The following is a 6,000-nucleotide window of genomic DNA, read 5'->3' on the forward strand; positions in this document are numbered from 1 at the left end:
CTCGATATTAGCTTTTTTACCGATACCGATATACCGATATTGTCCAACTCTTAATTTCCGATACCGATATCAACCGATATCAACCGATACTGATATATGCAGGGTTTCCCCCCCCCCAAAAAACTGAATAATTTCAGGTAATTAACATTACATATCTCTTGTCGTGTAATTAACAAAACATTATGCATACTTTGACAATACATAAAATAATAATTTGTTCTTACTTGCTTGCCTGGGTAAATAAAGGTTAAATAAAAAAATAAAAATAATATATATATATATATATATATATATATTTGTTTTGAAAATCGATATTTTCCGATATCACATTTTTATGCCAATATCAGTAGGCCGATAATATCGGACATCCCTACTGTCAACATTTGGTGCATAAATTCGGGAGTCCCTCATTTTCAATGGTGCCGACTGCCGAGTGTACGGGACACACACAATCAATTTAAAACAATAGACCAATCATAGATATTAATAATAACAATACAGTTCATAAGCAAGGGCGATTTGCATAAACAACTACATGTTGATGGTAGACGATTATTGATCAAAGAAATCTAAAACGTCCAAAAGTGTTACTGAGAACTTTGGTAGAACGTCTTGAGATCTGGATCTTTTTTGGAATATCATTATTTTGGTCTTGTTGGGGTTTACTGCCAGGGCCCAGGTCTGACAGTAATGCTCTAGCAGGTCCATGCTCTGCTGTAGGCCGTCTGCTGTGGGGGACAACACAACCAGGTCATCTGCAAAGAGCAGGCATTTCACTTCCCGATTGTGGAGACTTACACCGGGGGCAGAGGACTTTTCTAGTATATTAGCCAATTCATTTATATAGATATTGAAGAGTGCCGGGCTGAGGTTACAGCCCTGACGAACGCCTCGCCCTTGGGTAAAGAATTCTGTTCTTTTTTTGCCAATTTTTACGCTGCACATATTACCAGAATACATTGATTTAATAATATCAATGTTTTACCCCCTACACCACTCTCTATAACTTTATAGAACAGTCCTGTATGACAAATAGAGGCAAAATAGAGTCAAAAGCCTCTCTCTCTCTCTCTCTCTCTCTCTCTCTCTCTCTCTCTCTCTCTCTCTCTCTCTCTCTCTCTCTCTCTCTCTCTCTCTCTCTCTCTCTCATCAGCATTGATATGATTTGAGGTGATGGATCGAGGCTTGTTAAAGGATGACGCATCACCAGCCTACGCAACCACACCTGTGTGTGTGTGTGTGTGTGTGTGTGTGTGTGTGTGTGTGTGTGTGTGTGTGTGTGTGTGTGTGTGTGTGTGTGTGTGTGTGTGTCGGTGCGCACATTGGAGAATGAGGAAACCCAAGGTAAAAAGATGTTTTGAGTATGCGTTTGAGTGCACTCGTGTGTGTATGTGTGTGTGTGTGTGTGTGTGTGTATGTGTGTGTGTGTGTGTGTGTGTGTGTGTGTGTGTGTGTGTGTGTGTGTGTGTGTGTGTGTGTGTGTGTGTGTGTGTGTGTGTGTGTGTGTGTGTGTGTGTGTGTGTGTGTGTGTGTGTGTGTGTGTGTGTGTGTGTGTGTGTGTGAGAGAGGCCATGTGAGATAACTATCTGGTGTACGAGCGTGTACCGTCGAACGGGCTGGGCGATATAACGATAACGATAATTATCGCGATATATTTTAATAATCGATATCGGGATTATTATTTTTTTACCTGCAACAGGGCAGTTTTAAAACCAGAGACGGTGGACAGACTTGTCTTTCCTGCCTGCAAGTTAAAGTAATGGCTTTGCTTGTCCAAATGACAATACTGACCAAATTGAGATTTATTTTTCTCTTGTCCATTTATTTTGTTTGCTTTTTAATTAAAAAGCAAACATAGTGTCTCAGAGACGACCCCTCGCTGTGCAAACACAACACAAAACACAGCAACGGCCGTTCTTAAGTCAGTAAGTTACAGGTGGACTTCAGGAAGTGAAAAGATTTGTTACGTTATAATTTTGTGTCTGGGAAAATGTCATACAATACACATTTTGAATGTATTTATCTAACAACGGGATCCAATGAGTATGTGGATTTAACCCTTTCACTACCAACAGGTTAACCCTTTCACTGCAACAATACAGAAGGTTAACTCTTTCACTACCACACAACAAAGGGTTAACCCTTTCAGAACCACACTACATAAGGTTAACCCTTTCACTACCACACTTCATAATGTTAACCCTTTCACTACCACACTACAGACGGTTAACCGTCTGTAGTGTGGTAGTGAAAGGTTAACCTTCTGTAGTGTGGTAGTGAAAGGGTTAACCTTCTGTAGTGTGGTAGTGAAAGGGTTAACCTTCTGTAGTGTGGTAGTGAAAGGTTAACCTTCTGTAGTGTGGTAGTGAAAGGTTAACCTTCTGTAGTGTGGTAGTGAAACGGTTAAGGGAAGTCGGGCAGAGAGCAGACGTTATACCTGGTGAGAGTGGGCTTAGATGTCATGAGCAATGTAATAATAATAATAATAATAACTTTATTTGTATAGCACTTTTCATACAGAGGTTGCAGTTCAAAGTGCTTCACAACAGTAAAAAATACAGGCATAAGCAAGCATACAATTAGAGAGAGGTAGCAAGGTAAGGCAAATCACAGTTCTTCAGTAATAGAAATAATAAAATAGAATATTCAGTTTAAAATAGGCTAAAAATAATCAAATAGAACAGACAGTAAAAAGTGTGATAAGATTGTTCAATAAAAAATATATAACAACAGAGCAGTGTATCGCTCCTAGTACTTTGAGTTTCTTTACAAAGTTCTAACATACAACAGACCATCGCTCTAACATACAACAGAGCAGTCCGTCACTCTAACATACAACAGAGCAGTCCGTCGCTCTAACATACAACAGAGCAGTCCATCACTCTAACATACAACAGAGCAGTCCGTCGCTCTAACATACAACAGAGCAGTCCGTCGCTCTAACATACAACAGAGCAGTCCGTCGCTCTAACATACAACAGAGCATCGCTCTAACATACAACAGAGCATCGCTCTAACATACAGAGCATCGCTCTAACTAGTGCATGACTCTTAACACTTTGAGTTTCTTTACAAAGTACAGTTCTAAATGACCTTATAGAACAACAGCAGTGCGTCGCTCACAACAACAGAGCATCGCTCTAACATCAACTTAACAACAGAGCAGTGCATCGCTCTTAACTTTGAGTTTCTTTACAAAGTTCAGTTTTGAATTACAACAGAGCAGTGCTCTTAAAATGACAGTGTATAGGAGGTAGTGAGATACAATTAGCATAGAACCGACATATGAATTTGATTGGAAGTGTATGAAAGTAGGTAGGGTAAGAATAGTGCAGGTAAAGTACAATTAGTCAGGATATCCCTGATGTTTCATTTAAATGCCTGAGCAAAGAGATGAGTTTTAAGCTGTCTTTTGAAGATGTCTAGCGAGGTGGCTTCCCTGATGTTTTGGGGTAGTTTGTTCCACAGTTTTGGGGCATAGTTGATAAAGGCTGCATTACCGATCCTCTTTTGACTGTTTCTGGGAGTCTCTAGTAGTCCAGTAGATGATGATCACAGTGTTCTTGTTGGCCTGTAATTTATTAGAGTGTTGGCGATGTAGCTAGGTCCATAGATATATACAGAACACTAGATAGCTTACCCGCGCTGCCGGCCAATGGAGAGCGACGTCGTCGTAGGGCCGAGTCAGCCTTGAGTGAGGGTGAGTGATCTGCACAGACAAAAATACTCATAACTCGCTGAAATATTGACGGATTTACAAACGGGTTGGTTTGCTATAAACATCAAATATGTAGTTATGATACTGCATAGGCCCTACTTATAAAAATGTTTTTTTTTAAAGATGTTTTTTTTACAAACCGCTTGAATCATAGCCACGTTAATAATGTTTGAATAAACCAAACCGTTTGTAAATCCGTCAATATTTCAGCGAGTTATGAGTATTTTTGTCTGTGCAGCTCACTCACTCTCACTCAAGGCTGACTCAAGCAAGATGGCGGCGGTTCAGTGACGCTGGTGACTCCGCCTTAAGCTATCTAGTGTTCTATATATATCTATGTCTAGGTCCCTGTCCATTTAGAGCTTTGTATGTAAGGAGAAGGACCTTAAAGTCAATTCTAAATGTTACAGGAAGCCAGTGTAAAGCAGCTAAGACTGGACTAATGTGCTTTCTCCTTTTGGTTCTAGTTAGCAGTTCTTAGGGAGACCTGTGAAAAGTGCATTACAGTAGTCTAACCATCTACATATGAATGCATGAATTAGCTTCTCAGCATCGTTTTGATTCATAAATGGTCATACTTTTGCTATATTTCTGAGATGGAAGAACAATGTTTTCGTCACTTTGTTAATATGAGAATTGAAGTTCAGTTCTGAATCTATGATAACCCCGAGACTAGTGACCTCAGATTTGATCCAAGGGGTTAGTCCTCCCAGGTTCTTTATTAACGCTTCTTTTTTTGTTTTGGGGCCGATAATTAGAATTTCAGTTTTGTTCAGGTTTAGTTTCAGGAAGTTCTTACTCATCCATTTATTTATTGCCAATAAGCAGTCTGTAATGGAGTTAATAGCTGTATCATTTGGTTCAGCAGATATGTACAGTTGTGTATCATCCGCATAGCTATGGAAACCTACATTATGTTCTCTGATGATATCACCCAGCGGTAACATGTAAAGGGAGAAGAGTAAAGGACCTAAGCAACTCCCTTGTGCAACTCCATAGTTGTTGTCATATATCTCAGGCATGTGGCCTCCTAGTTTAACATATAGAATTTCCTCCCTCTGATGTATGTTTTAAACCAGCCTAGCACATGTCCTGAGAAACCGACAAGGTTTTCAAGACGATCGATTAGAATATCGTGATCGATTGTATCAAATGCTGCACTGAGATCTAGCAGGATAAGGATGGAGATCTTATCCTCGTCAGAGTGTAGCCTGAGGTCACTGATTATTTTAGCGAGGGCAGTTTCAGTGCCATGATATTTTCTGAATCCCTCTGAATTCTTCTAAGATGTTGTTTTCTTCAAGAAAGGAATTAATTTGAACTGAGACTATCTTTCCAAGTACTTTACCAATGAATGGTAGGATCATTGGACGATAATTTGCCATTACATTACTATCCAAGTTAGTTTTTTTTACTAATAGTTTTACAAATGCTGTTTTAAAGGCATCTGGGAAAATACCAGTTCTAAGGGAAGTGTTTATGATATCTAGCACAGGGCTTGAAACACTATTAAACACCCGTTTGAAGACCGTCTGTAGTGTGGTAATACATTTGTTTTTGCATGATAAGTCAGACCTGTACGTCAGAGTACTGTGTGTCTCTCGGCCAGGCATCGCCGCTCCCATGGTGTTCGCGTGATGACTCACGGAGGAGCAGCGTCTGTCTGTACATCGCACGGGTGTCTGGTGGCTGAATTAGTGTCGTGTCGCGGTGGGTGTGTTGAGAGAGGGACAGCTGCCCCGTAAGCATTCCATTGAGAGAGAGAGAGAGAGAGAGAGAGAGAGAGAGAGAGAGAGAGAGAGAGAGAGAGAGAGAGAGAGAGATAGAGAGAGAGAGAGAGAGAGAGAGAGAGAGAGAGAGAGAGAGAGAGACAGATAGGGATAATTAAGATAGAGGCCTAGCTGTGTTTCCCAAGGTTTTCAACATAACGGCCTCCAAATAACTGCTATTGACATCACTCTGCCCAAACAAACACCACTGTGTTGTACATCTATGGGAATAGAACCGCTGTGTTGTATCTATCTACGGAGATATAACCACTGTAATATTGATACACATGATTCTAAAACAGTGCACCTGCAAACACATGGGTATTATGGGTAACTAAAAATATATATTATATTATTTGGAGATACATTCAACATTCAAGATCCAAGATTCATGTACAACATACTCCAATAATGTACTACTTTAAGGATAATGAACACACACACCACACACACACACTCACTCACACACACACACACGCTCCGCACACACACTCACACACACACACACACACA

Source organism: Notolepis coatsorum, assembly GCF_963971535.1.
Source record: "Notolepis coatsorum genome assembly, chromosome: 2".
Lineage (NCBI taxonomy): Eukaryota > Metazoa > Chordata > Actinopteri > Aulopiformes > Paralepididae > Notolepis > Notolepis coatsorum.